Source organism: Narcine bancroftii, chromosome 8 (assembly GCF_036971445.1).
Source record: "Narcine bancroftii isolate sNarBan1 chromosome 8, sNarBan1.hap1, whole genome shotgun sequence".
Lineage (NCBI taxonomy): Eukaryota > Metazoa > Chordata > Chondrichthyes > Torpediniformes > Narcinidae > Narcine > Narcine bancroftii.
In genome coordinates this window covers 151,079,640-151,094,285 of record NC_091476.1, presented here as the reverse complement: position 1 = coordinate 151,094,285, position 14,646 = coordinate 151,079,640, and positions in this window count along the sequence as shown.

Here is a 14,646-nt window from a genome sequence, read left to right as displayed (position 1 = left end):
ACAGAAAGAGTTAATTCAACCTATCAGGTCCAATTGGCTACTACTAATCCTGATGCAAAATTGAGAATCAGAAAAAGGATGAAAGGATTGCAAATAAATACATAAATAAAGTACTCCACGGTGGTAAGACAGGATTTGAAGAGAGAGAGAGCAAGACCTAATGCATCAGGTCTGATGGCCTGTCATCAGGGCAGGGAAATGTGTAGAGATTTAAGTACAGGGAAATAATGGGAGATGGTGACTGTGTGTGATAGGTTGAAAGGTCGGATCCCATTTAATGGGTGTAAGGCAAAAGGAAGTCATAATAGGACAGTAAAGGGGAACCAAAATTCGATGTGTATGTGTGCAGAAGAGGAGAAATAATGGAAATAGAGGCAAATATATGTTCAAAATAGAACTTGTTTGGAGAAGAGGAGAAATAATTGGCATAGCAGTGAGAAATAAAAGGGAATACAGGACTGATGAGATGGCTTGTCAAAGGACCAGCATGGATTTGATGCTTAAAAAGTCCCTTTCTGTGCCATAGCAATTCTACGATTAACAATATTTAAAATTGAAAGCATTAGTTATGATCCGAATTTGTTGAACTCAGTGATTAATACTGAAAGCTGCTAAATATCTAATGGAAAGATAAAACTCTGTTCCTCAAGGTTTGCTGAGTCCATTACTGAAGCATACAGTAAATCCTCTTTCATGTAGAAAGTAGAGAAGGGTTGATTGATTTCAAAGTTTGGTGTGGTGGAAGCTCAGGGTAAGAAGAATTTCATGATTATTGGACGGAGGGCAACGGTTGAGATCAGAAGTATGAGAAATGAAATCAATACAGTAGAAGTGCCCACCAACCACACTGGAAGAGAATCCACAGTTGAGAATCACTAAGACAAGCAAAGGTTTCTTATCTTCCTCTCTCCACAGCCTCCGCCTTACCTGTTGACTATTTCCAGCATATTATATTTTTATTTCATAGGTATGTATTTACCTTTTGTGTCAGAAAACTTATTATTTTCACATCTGGAGGATAAAATCCAATTAGGAACCAAATATTGTACATCTACAGAAAAATTCCAAAGGATTAACTTCTAGATAATTTTCAGTCTGCATCACAACTCATTTGAGTTCCATAAAAGGCTGACTAGCGAGAAATATTGTATATGTTGTCTACACAACAAATACTGTACAGGCTGCTTAAACATTGGAAACATTGTCTGCTTATAAACAAATCATTGATTTTTCTTTGTTTGTTGATAGCAGTGCAGTAAAACCCCTGGTATCCAGCACATATGGGGATTGGTAGATTCTGGATAACTGAATTTTCTAGTTGTTTAAGGTTGCGTGTTAACAGTGAGGAATGACAATTTTAAACTTTGTATTTTTTTACTTCCTTTGTTCTTCTCAATTTATTTTGCCAGTTGCTTGAGGCTGTCTGTGCTTGAATTCCGGAACACAAGGGTTTTACTGTATTTTGATTTTCTTCCCTTCCCAAATCCCTCCACTTCCCTTCTCACTTTTGAGATGCTATTAAAACCCATGCCATTGTCCTAATGAACTCTCCTTTCATTCAGCTCAATATTTGTCTTGTGTCACTAGAAAATTCTCAACGTTTATCCTATTTTCTGGACAGAACTTCTCAGGGGAAGCCTGGGCCTCAGATCCTTTGCAATACCTCTAAATCGATATCAGTTTGAGGTCCAGGCTTTTGAGTTTACTGCTGTAGAAACGCTTTATAAATGCAAGGACTCCTTTTTCATGAATAATGTCACAAGATAATTTACTTACACACAAAAGAGAAGATGCCATTTTACCATTATTCCCAATAAAATGGCAGTTTTGACAATGTAGCATTCTCACAAGATACAGGAGCAGATGTAGGTCTATTGCCCCATCAAGACTGCTCCACCGATCTAATCATGAGCTGGTCCATCCACTCACTCACTGTAACCCTTGATTAATCAAACACTTATCAATCTCTGCCTAAAATAGACCCAACGATCTCACTTCCATGGTCACCTGTGGCAACAAGTTCCACAGACTCACGACCCTCTGACTAAAGAAATTTTTCCTCATCTGTTTTAAATTGATGCCATTTTATAATGAAATTATGTCCTCTTATCCTAGAATCCACTATTGTGGGAAATATCCTTGCCACATCTAATCTGACCAGGCCTTTAGGCAATTCCCCATCATTCTTCTGTACTCCAATGTGAACAGTCCAAGAGCCAACAATCATTTCTCATATACTAACCCTTTCATTCCTGGCATCATTCAAGTAAATCTTCTTTCAACGTCTCTCAAATACAGCACCCAAAACTCTATACAGTACTCCAAGTGAGGTCTCACTAGTACTTTATAGACTCTCAACATTGCATTACTGTTCTTGCATGCTATCCTTCTAGAAATGAATGCCAACATTGCTTTCGCCTTCTTCACCACCGATTCAATCTGGAGGTCAAACTTCAACCTGGAGGATCTCTTGCACGAGGACTCCCCAATCCCTTTGCACCTGGGAATTTTGAATTTCCTCCCCATATAAATAATTGCCTGCCTGTCTATTTCTCCTACCAAAGTGTATGACGGGTCACTTTCCTACATTGTATTTTTCTACAATCTCTTTGCCCATTCTCCCAATCTTTTGAAGTCTTTCTGCAGCCTTTTGGTATCCTCCGAACCACCTCCCCAACCACCTATTTTGGTATCACCTGCAAATTTAGACACAAAGCTATTCCATAATCCAAATCATTTATGTGCAATGTAAAAAGAAGCTGCCCCAACACTGCTGCTTGTGGAACACTACTGGCAACCAGTAGCCAGCCAGAATAGGATCTCTTTATTCCTACTCACTGTTTCCTGATGACCAGCCAATGCTCTAGCCATGCTAGTATCCTTCCTGTAATCCCATGGGCTCTCATCTTGTTTAACAGCCTTATGTGTGGCATTTTGTTGAAGGCCTTTTGAAAGTCCAAATACACAACATCCACTCCGTGTCCCTTGTCTATGCTACTTGTGATCTCTTCAAAAAATTGCAACAGTTTGTCAGGCATGATTTTCCTATAAGGAAACCATGCTGACTTGGGCTTTTCCTTTCATTGCACCTCCAGGTATTCCATAGTCACAACCTTGACAATTGACACCAATAGATTCCCAACCACCAACGTCAGGCTAATAGGTCTATAATTTCTTTCTGCTGACTCACACCCTTCTTAAATAGCAGAGTGACATTTGTGATCCTCCAGTCCACCGGAACCATGCCAGACTTCATCGATTCCTGGAAGATTATTACCAACGCCTCCACGAACTCTACAGCTACCTCCTTCAGAACTGGAGGATGCATCCCATCCAGTCTGGGAGAATTATCTACTCTTATACCATTTAACTTCCCAAGTATCTTCCAGTATCTCTGGAATAGAAGTGGAAGGAGTAATCCGCTGAAGGCGAATAACACTACCAGAAATAGAATCTTTGACTGTGGATTTTTCAGGACAAATTAATTTTAAAATATTTTAATTTTTGCTTTATCCCGTGATGGCTTCTACTTTGATTCTGATTGAATCTTGTTCAATTATACAACCAGCAAATTCTCAGAGCTCTGCCTCATATTCTACACAGCTTTAGAAATAGCTTCTCAGGAAGTCCCTGTAGCCACGTGTGTTAAGCAATCCCTCTTTTCATCATTTTTGAGATCTGGCATATTGAAGAGTTCACCTTGCTGCCAATATACAAAGGGATTATTGAGAATCTTGAATGAAATTTAAAAAAAAAGCTCTACATTGTTCTACACTGGCTTTCAATCCATGCCCTGTTATCATTTGGGAGTAGATGGTGCTTGTTCCTTGAGGTGAAACAGCATGACTAGAACATGCAGAGAGGTTCTTGAATTATTCAATGGATGGTTTAAGTATTTATCCCATTTCTCCTTGGTGAAGGCCTCGGGCTGAGTTGTATTAAAGAAAGTAGAATTAATTCACCATTCATCTAGGTTTACAGCAATAGCAATGATGCTAGTTATCAGGCCCGAAAAATTCAGAAGCATCTGCCTGCAGTAGCTATCAGCAGATGTAATAATATTTCTGAATATTGGACAGGTGACAAGTACATGGATCGGGAGGGTTTGGATGGATATGGTCGGGTTCAGGGCGGTGGGACTAGACAGAATAATAGTTCAGCACAGACTAGAAGAGCCAAAGGGCTTGTTTCTTTTTTTTTAAACTTTATTTATTCGTTCAAAAAACAAATAATATATGACATATGCAGCAATTAAACATAAACATGAACTTTTTTTATATATAGAAAAAAAAAGAAAAGAAAAGAACCCCCCCCCCCTTCAGCCAACTCTCCCAAGGAGAGCCATAAAAAAAGAAAAACGAAAGAATATTAAAGAAAAAGTTAAATATACATATTCAGATTTAATCAATCCAAATTGAAATGTAAATATTCTGAGTATAACAGCCACTTATTAATTAAAAAATTATAATTATCATGTGAAACATTCGTATTTTTTTCCATTATTAAACAATATTTCATCTCATTATGCCATCTATTAATATCAATCATATTTGTATCTTTCCACGTACTAGCAATACATTTGTTTTGCTACGGATAAAGCTAAATATACAAAAGCAAGCTGGAACTTATCTAATCCAAAACCTTTCAGAGGTTGCAAACTACCCAATAAAAATACTGTTGGATCTAAAACTATTTTAATCTTATACAGGTATTCTAAAAACGATTGAATTTTCTTTCAAAAAGATTGTATATGCATACATAACCAAACAGCATGAAAAAAAGTTCCAACCATATCACCACATCTAAAACACAAAATGGATTCATTAAAACCATATTTTTTTAAATTTTTCAGGTGTCAAATATAATTGATGTAAAAAATTGTAATTAATCATTGGATAACGTGCATTTATCAATCTAGTTACACTATCATAACAAATATCTAACCAATCATTTTCAGAATAAAACCAATATCGACTTCCCATTTAATTTTAGATCTATCCCAACCCTTTTTATCCATACCATCCTGTAATATTTGATACATAGATGAAATATAACCCTTCTCTGGTACCTTCATAAGAAAAGTCTCAAATTTAGTTATTTTAGGTAAAATCATATCTCTACCAAACATACATTTTACCAAAGATCGAATTTGATAATAAAGAAATAAAGAGTTCTTATCAATACCCAAACCTTCCCTCATCTGATTAAAAGATAAAAACTTTCCCTCTTTAAAACAATCTCCCAAATTTTTCACACCTTTAAATTTCCAATGCAATAAACTTTGATTATGTATTGAAAAAGAAATAAGTTGATTATTATACAACGGAGTCAAAGCCGATAATTTACCCCTAGAGCCTATCATTTTATTTTTCTTTATCCATAACTTCATTAAATGTTTTAGTATAGGCACATTATATTGTTGTAACAAATTTATATTTCATCTAAACAAAAATTGATGTATTTCAAATTCAGAAATACTTGCCATCTCAATTTTAGCCCAACTAGAAGGCCATACCAAATCCATCAATGTACTAATAAATTTAAGTTGGGCTGCTTCATAATAATTTTGAAAATGTGGTAAACATAGTCCCCCTAACTCATATTTCCAAGTTAATTTATTCAAAGCTACTCTCGAAAATTTACCCCTCCATAAAAACTCCCTAAAGATTTTATTCAAATCTCAAAAAAAAATTTTATCAAGTAAATACGGAATAGATTGAAACAAATATTGTATACGCGGAGAGATATTCATCTTAATTGTATTTATCCCTTTAAATTAATAGGTAAATCTTTCCATTTAATCAAATCAGTTTTTTTTTTCATTAATGGAGCATAATTTAATTTATATAAAAATTGATAATTAACATTCAAATTTATACCTAGATATTTAATTTGATCAGTCCACTTCAAATTAATAATATTCTTATAAATTGAATAATCTCCTTCACTTACTGGTAATATTTCACTTTATTCCCAATTAACTTTATATCCAGAAAGACATCCATATTGTATTAAACATTCCTTCAGGTGCAAAAGTGACTGAGCTGGGTTTATTAAATATACCAATACATCATCAGCAAATAAATTAATTTTATACTCCTCATCTAAAACTTTCATACTTTGTATCTGTGTATTTTGTCTTATCAACTGTGCTAAAGGTTCAAACATTAATGTAAACAAAGCTGGTGATAAAGGACAACCTTGACGAGTTGATTGAGTTAACTTAAAAGATTCCGAAATCAAACCATTCATCAATACTCTAGCTACCGGTTTACTATAGAGAGCCCTAATCTAACAAATAAAAGAAGGTCCAAACTTAAATTTCTCCAAAACTTTAAACAAAAAAATTCCATTCAACTCTATCAAATGCTTTTTCTGCATCTAAGGATATCACCATCGGGTGATCTGAAGATTGTCGAAATCTATTAATCAAACTAATCACATGCAAAATGTTATCTGAAGCATATCTATTCTTTATAAAACCTGTTTGATCAATCTGAATCAACTTGGGTAAAAATTTAGCCAATCTATTTGCTAATATTTTAGCTATTATTTTATAATCTACATTTAACAACAAAATTGGTCTATATGAAGATACTTTCAAAGGATCTCTATCTTTTTTAGGAATTACTGTAATTAAAGCACTAGACCAAGACTCAGGTAATTCATAATGCTCTCCAACTTGATGTAATTCATCCCCAAACACTGCAGATAAATCATCATAAAAAAAACATAAAATTCAACTGAAAATCCATAATCACCAGGCGATTTACCGTTCGGCATTTTCATTTCCGAATCAGTAAATGGTTCTTCTAACTCCTGTATATCTGCATCCTCTAATATCGGTAAATTCAACTGTGATAAAAAAAAAGATCAATTGATCCACTTTCTTGTTTTCCTTCAGATGTATATAACTTTTATAAAATGAATAAAATTCATCATTAATCTCACGAGGTTAATAAGTAATAAGAGAATTCCATCTAACAGCATTAATAGTCCTCGAAATCTGTTCTTTCTTTAATTGCCACGCCAATACCTTATGTGCTTTCTCTCCCCATTCGTAATACCGTTGTTTAGTCCTATTAATCACAAATTCAAGTTGATAAGATTGCAAAGTATTATATTCCAATTTCAACCTAGATAATTCTATTTTCTGATCTTCTGTAGCATCTTTCTGAAATTCCTTTTCTAACTCATCAATCTCTAATTCAAGACTCTGATTTAATCGATTCTTTTTTATTTTAGAAGTATTACTAATTATTTGTCCTCTCAAATAGGCTTTCATAGCATCCCATAATACAAACTTACTTTGAACAGAATTAGAATTTTCTTTCAGAAAAAATTAATTTGTTTTTTCAAAAAATCAATAAATTCCATATTTTTTAACAACATTGTATTAAACCTCCAACGATAAGCCATTTGAATTTTCTCAGAAGTTGCATATGTAAAATATAACAAGGAGTGATCTGAAATCACCCTACTTTTATATTCCGCTTGTTGTATTTTCCCTTGTAAATGTGCCGATACTAAAAAGAAGTCAATCCTTGAAAACAATTCATGTCTAGATGAATAAAAGGAAAAATCTTTCTCTGTCGGATTAAGACATCTCCAAATATCTACTAAATTAAGATCTTTCATCACCAAATGGCTTGTTTCTGCTGTAGTGTTCTTTGATTCTAAGTGGATAGCATAAATTACTTCAAGGAAACTTTAAGACAAGGATCATCTTCTGATGAAAAGTGATTTCCATTGTGTGTGTCAGCAATTTACGTAATGATGTTTCCATCTGAGGAGAATCCAAGGTAAAAAGTGATGGCTATGAGATGTTCACTCATGAGCAGCAATTTCACTTTGATTACTTTTAGAAGGTGGTGTCAAATGCCCACATATTATACACATCAGTCGTAGTAAATCAACATTACTGGGAAGAAACAGTGCCTAGTTGACTTCTCCCTCTTCCTAAATCCTTGTGAATGAAAATTCAGGAGACTCTTTTTAACTCAAAGAATGGTTAGAGCAGTGGTTCTCAACCTTTTTCTTTCCACTCCCATACCACTTGAAGTTATCCATATGTCATCATTGCACTGTGATTAGTAAGGGATTGCTTCAAGTGGTATGGGAGTGGGAAGGGAAGGTTGAGAATCACTACTCTATACTCAGTTGTCACTGAAATATTCTGCTTGAGAAAAATTGTCATTGGTCCATTTCCTTTGGTGTTATGAAACCGTGCACATAACGAATCAATTAGGTACGATTAAAACAGTGGTTTTCAAACTTTTTCTTTTCACCCACATACCACCTTAAGCAATCCCTTACTACACAGAGCACCTATGGCATAGGGTGGTGTATGAGTGGAAAGAAAAAGGTTGAGAACCACTGGGTTGGAGTATGAAATTCAGTACCAGCAGTAGTGGAGATAAACAGCATTGATGTACTTTCAGATGGGCTGGAAAGTTCGTGAGTGAAAAGGATTTGAAAAAAAAAATGTTATCAGTGAGAGATTAAAAAAAGGTGCTGAAAGGTCTTCTTTTGTGTTGAGTTCCATGAATGGACACACTTTAACCATAATTAATCCATCCTGTTGTCAGAATTGCAGAACTTCTAATGGAATTGCATTCTGCAACAGGTGTAGACAGGACAACATAATGTGAACACAATATTTGAGGGTGGGTGTGGTTAGTACCGTTAATGGATCCTTTCATGCATCCAGTAGTCACTTCAACTGATTAGATAGAAAGCAGAGGCTCTTTTCTGCATCTTTATGGGGGTGAATAATATGTTCTGTGCAAATATATACTGTTGTAACTTTGTTGATCTGACTCTTTTGGCTCTTGGCGCAGGCCTTTCTGTGAATGGGACCTGAAAGTAGAGGGAAATGGCACCAGCTTTGCTGTAAAGCCTGCCTGAATACAGTTCAACAGTTGAAGATACTTGCACCAGAGGTCAGAGAAATAACACAAATCAAATTGTTGAAATTATATTTTCATTGAAGAATAATAATGAGAAAGAGAACAGAGCAAATTGCATTGGCATTGGAGAGCAAAAACCAACTGGTCTTGGAGGTGAGTGTAAGTGATCAAGAGGAAAAGTTCAAGATTCAAGATTCTTTTGCTCTCATGTAATTAAATAGAAAATATGTTACATGATGTTTCCTTTACTTCACCATAAGGCAAATAAAGATTCACCATTATCAAAAATTGCCAGGCGCCTCTTACAGTCAGAGAAAGAGAAGCAAAAGAGAGATCCCTAGAGTCACTGAGTGTCCACAGATTCACCTCCAGTGCTCCCACAGCCTACGCAGACTACACAGCCTTCAGTGCAAACCATCAGAAACATGAGCTCCAGATCCAAACTTCTAACATGACCAGGAAGCTCTCAGTGCCTTTCGCACCCTCTCGCATCTCGGTTCCAATACCCGGAACTCCTTCAGCCAGTTTCGAGCCAGTCTCCAGCAGTCTGCAGACTGGTGTGAGTCCCTTGACTGCATGAGCTGCAGCCCGCATGGGTATTTCGCCTTGAGTTGCCAACAGTCCGCTGCCTGTGTGTTCTTCAGCCTCGGACCCTTTTGCTGGTCCGCCACCATTGTCACCATGTCGTGGGCCATCTCCTCTGCTTCTCTTTCTCAAATTGGGGGTTGCCGCCCTAGTTTCTAGTGCCCTGCATCTTTCCTCTGCTTCCCCGCAGTCTGTTAACACCTCGAAGCCGTTGCTGAACATAGGCACCGCCATCTTAGGCCCCGACCCTGCGGTTGCAAGATTTTAATACAAGCCAGCATTGGCTCCTTAAACAGGCCATTTAAAACCTGTATGGAGCCGATGGCAGTCAGATTGGATGGTTGGGCCCCATGAGGATGTGTAGTGTCTCCCTCCCTGCTCTCTGCAGATCCACACCAGTGGCAGAGCTCAGGAAGCACCACCATTTGTTTTCAAAGATATATGGAAAAAAAACTGGGAGTTGGTGGGAGAAGTAGGATACTTGCACTCGATGTGTTTTATCTTGGGTTAGTCTGTGTAGGACTTATTATGGTGAAACCCTGCATTATATCCATCTCAAGTAAAAAGAAAAGAGATTTTATCTTTTATGCTGATGGTCTATAAGGTGGATCCCATGATCCCTTTATGCTGAGCTGATTCGGGAGCCAGTTTTGAGAGCTGAGGGAGGTGGGCAAGTGGTGCAGTAGCGCCACCCACCACTGTGACATCAAACCTATGCGCCGAGAAGGGAAAGCGGCCCATACTCGACAATGGTGACCAAAGAGCAGGTAGGAGTGCTACTGTGCAAGCAAGCAGTCTTAGGACTCAGGCAGATCTTCTGTGCAACATAATGGCCTCTATTAACCATATGGGTTTTTAAAAAAAATTCACGCTCCTAGGTCAGGGGCTGATGATGGCATCGTGACGTCATCATCCCTCCTCATTGCAGATGCTTTCAGCTTTTATGGAGGAGGTGGAGTGACTACTCTCCACCTTTAAGTTTACCCTCCGCCCCCCCCAACCCCAGGCAGATGGAAGCTGGAGCTTATTCCAGAGGTCCATCTACCTTCGGACCTTTTATGGATGTAAGTGCAGCAATGTAAAAACAGAGAATCTCTGCCTTTACATTCACCTTTTTTCTCTATAAAAGACTGTGACTGCCCTCTTTTGTGAGTTCCCCTGTGCATAAATAAAGAACACTCTGTTGCTAATACGTGTCCACCCTTGATTCTCTTTGAGTCTATTTAGCCTATTCTGAACATAACACCTGGATATTTTGTAAAATAGTTTCTGAATTTATTATTGACTCATATTTTATTGGCCCAAAGTTTGGACTCCTGCATTAAATTTCGGGAACCCCCGTTCCTTTCAGGTGAATTATGATTGAGTAAGTCATTTCTACATGAAATCTTTGAACCTATCATTCAATTAAATTCTGGATGCTGATCACATGAAGGAAGTTATTTTCTCTTGTCAAAAGTTTAACCATGAATTTGGTGATGTTGTTATGGTGACCCACTGTTACAGTTGTCAAGTTGAATCCAATGAAACCAAAAGCTGATAGATTTGATTGCTGCACAATTTTAGTCAGCTACAGAAAGATCACCCTGCTGCAAGATAACGACAAGAAGTGGGTCAACGTCATTAGTGTTTATGTACTGGTTTCCGTCACCAAAGAAGCAACAGGTTGTGTTTGGTGTTAGGTAGCAGATTGGGGTGATTCAGAGCTTGACATGTGTTATGTCTGAAGATAGATCATTTGCAGCAAAGATATCCAGGAAATGTATTTGAGATTGTCGAAAGTTTAACCGCCCATTTGTTGTCAGTGTTGGTGATGACAATCAACAGATGCTTCATCTACATGCACATACATAATTGGCCGAGAAGTGGGTTACAATTTCCTGAGAGAGTTTGTTCCAAAAAGAGGCAATGGCTTTATACTGTTTCTAAGCTGTTCAGGCTAGAATGAACAGATTTGTGTCACATTCATTAGCTGCAGAATCTTGGCAGGAAATGTAACTCGGCAGAAAAGGAAAGGTTTATTTAAAATTAAATCACGATTTAAAGAAGGGAATGCAGTTTGGAAGCAATACACCAAGGACCTGGAGAAACTCAGCAGGTCAGACCGCAACTATAGGAGATAAAAAAAAGTTACAAATGTTTTGGGCCTGAGCCATTCATCATTTTGAAAATTTTCCTACTTTTTGTGAACTGTTTAAGACACAAATGGATTGGGAGAATGGTCAAATCTAAGGTATTGTAATATTGAGGTCTTGGTCTCTTTAAGTGTTGCCCACAAAAGGTTGCCCTAACAATATGGTTTTATGGAGTTTCTGCCAATGATTTTTTTGAAGTCAAACTGATCTCTTGCTTGAAGGCTGAATCCCAAACTGGGGGCTTCTGAGACTGATCTCCTACCTACCATGTGTGTATATAGGAGGCCACACAAACCCCATTGCCAGTCTATTGGTTCTTGATGGATTTAAGGCTATTGGATTAACTCTTAACAGCTTGAGGAGGGGGAGAAAGAGAGAAATTGGGGACAAAGACCTCCCTTGAGTCTGCAACCCCTTGTGGCTGCTGTTGAACACAGGCGCTGCCATAGTTGGAACATTTTAGTTTCTTTTAGCCTGTAAAGGACCCATTTATTCTGACCAGCTTCCACATAATTAGTAGGTTATAATCCACATTAACATACTTCTCCTGATAATAGGTGTTTTCATGTTGGGCCTCCGCTTTGAGGCTGGCTGCAGAGGCAGATACACTTTTTTTTAACTTATCTGTTCATGGAGCAGCTGCTCCAGTGCTGCTTTTTTGCAGAGCGGCGCCTCAGTGCGTCGTCCAGAGCCACAGTAGGCGGGGCCACTATTACCATGGCACTGCCCGTCATAAAAACGCAGCAGAGCAATGGCAATCTTCCCTACCCATAATTCCCCATGCAGCTGCCTTCCCCAGAACAGTTCCAGTTGCATGAGGGCTTAAGGGTAGGGGAGATGGCTCTGCTGTATAATTAGCCACTGGTGCTGACAGGTGGTGGCGAAGGCCGAAGCGGCCCAGTGAGGTGCTGGAGTGGTCGGCAGGGCTGTCATAGCCCGCACCAGCTGCCCCAGCCCGGACGACTCCTGCCCTGAGGGGGTCACGGAGGGAGAGGGGTGAGTGAGTGGGAGAGAGAGGGGAGATGGGTCGTGGGCTGACGGTTTCACCTTGATGTCATCAGCCCGTCCCTAGCCAGCCACTTGCAGCGGCATTACATTCATGCAGGGTGGCGGAGCGCAGCACTCCACCGCTGACCCTTCCCCCGAGAGGGATTGCAATTGGTGCCTTACAGCCAGCCAGGGAGCATTCATGGAGGTAAGTCTCCCGACTAAGGGGCGAAAATCTCTGCCTTTACATTCGGGTTTTTTGACTTTTTGAAGGCACCTACTGTGAGGTCTTATCTTGTGCACTAATCTTTTTATGTGGAAATTCAAAAGTATTATATCCACGAAGAACTCTAGTACATTTGTGAATCATGATTTTCCTGTCATAAAAACACTTTGATTTGCTTTTGGTTGCATAAAGCATTTTTTTTCTCAATGACTAGCTATTCCTTGATTATAAAATTCATCATGGCAACAAAACACATTCATGGGGCTTTTAGACTCTCCATTCTTAAACAAAGGTGAGAACTTGCAGTTTTCCATTTTATTCTCCCACAGTGCCTTGCAGATTCTTTCTCTCATCTCCACAATTTACAGGGACGAATTATATAATAGTCTACTCCAGAAAACCAGAGCCCCAGCATAAAATCTAAACAGCCTAAGGGAGAATGCACAAATTCTACATTAAGAGCATTGGAGACCAGGACTGAATCTGGATTGCTTCAGCTGTAAAGCAGTAGCACTATCTGCTGCGCCACTGTGCATCCCACATAATAGACAGCCAACCAAATTTTGCCACAAGTCCCATTCCACTTGCAAGTTTTATGTTGTCAGATGCTCTGCTTCCCTAGCAAAAGGAAATTGAGATTGTTCATTATTGTTTGTTGTTAATTTTCACGTGTACTGATATACAGGGAATAACTTTGTTTTATGTGCTATCCAGGTGAGTCAACCCATATTTAAGTTCTGAAGTTAGTGCAATAATAAAGCACAATAACACAGTCAAGTTTGCAGGGTATAAAGTACAGTTAAAACCGTGCAAGGGCATCATCTTTTACCCACAACGAGTCGGCCATGTGGGGAACCATAAAAAAAGGCTGGAATAATCTTATCTGCGTTAGAATTTCATTTATTACATCCATCATCAAATCAAATAGCCAAGCACAAACCATCAGAGTACTCAGGGTTGGGAATCAATCGTATGGAGGCTCAAATGCATGTTAAGAGTTGAATCAGTAATTAATGAGAGCAGACAATTTTCTGCATTGATTTTCCTGTTAAGTCCTACTTGTGTTTTCTTTAAAGTGCTTTCATTTTTAAAGGTGAAATATGCAGTAGGATTCTCCAAAGCAGTTCTGGGAATCGGTCCTACTTCGGCACATATCACCCTTAGCAGTAAACATTCTTCCATTGAGTTGAATTTTCCATTGCATGGTTCCTATTCACTCTGAATGGGCAACCATTGGCACCAGGAGTGTGAAATCTGAACCAACAAAGTGTGTGATATGTGAAGTTGAACCCATTGGCGGCTGCATTTGTGAAAATCTTTCCTCCTTCTGTTCATGACTGTATATCTACATCACCAAATCAAACTACTTTAACCACAGTAATATTATTCGCCTCTTATCCTCTATATTTGATTATTCCAACCCTCTCCTCGATCTCTTGTGTGAACTTCAGCTCTGCTGTCATCACTTGCAATGTCCCCTTCAGCCACATCATCTTCACTTCCTGAATTACCTTGGAGACTGATCTGGCAACACTCCAATTTAAAATCATTTATTGTCACGTAAAAGTACAGAACATTTAATATTATGCAAAATTGACTTCTGCCATTTATAAGGCAGTCAAAGAGTCACCATTAGTGTTGCCCGGCATCCCTTACTGTACAAGAGAACAAGGAGCAAAAGAGAGTTCCTTCAGAGACACTGAGTCAGTGGTTTTGCCTCCGGTGCTCCTACAGCTTCTGTAGCTGCACAGACTCCTTTTCAATCCACTGGCAAACCAGGTTTCAGATCCAAACCTCCAATATG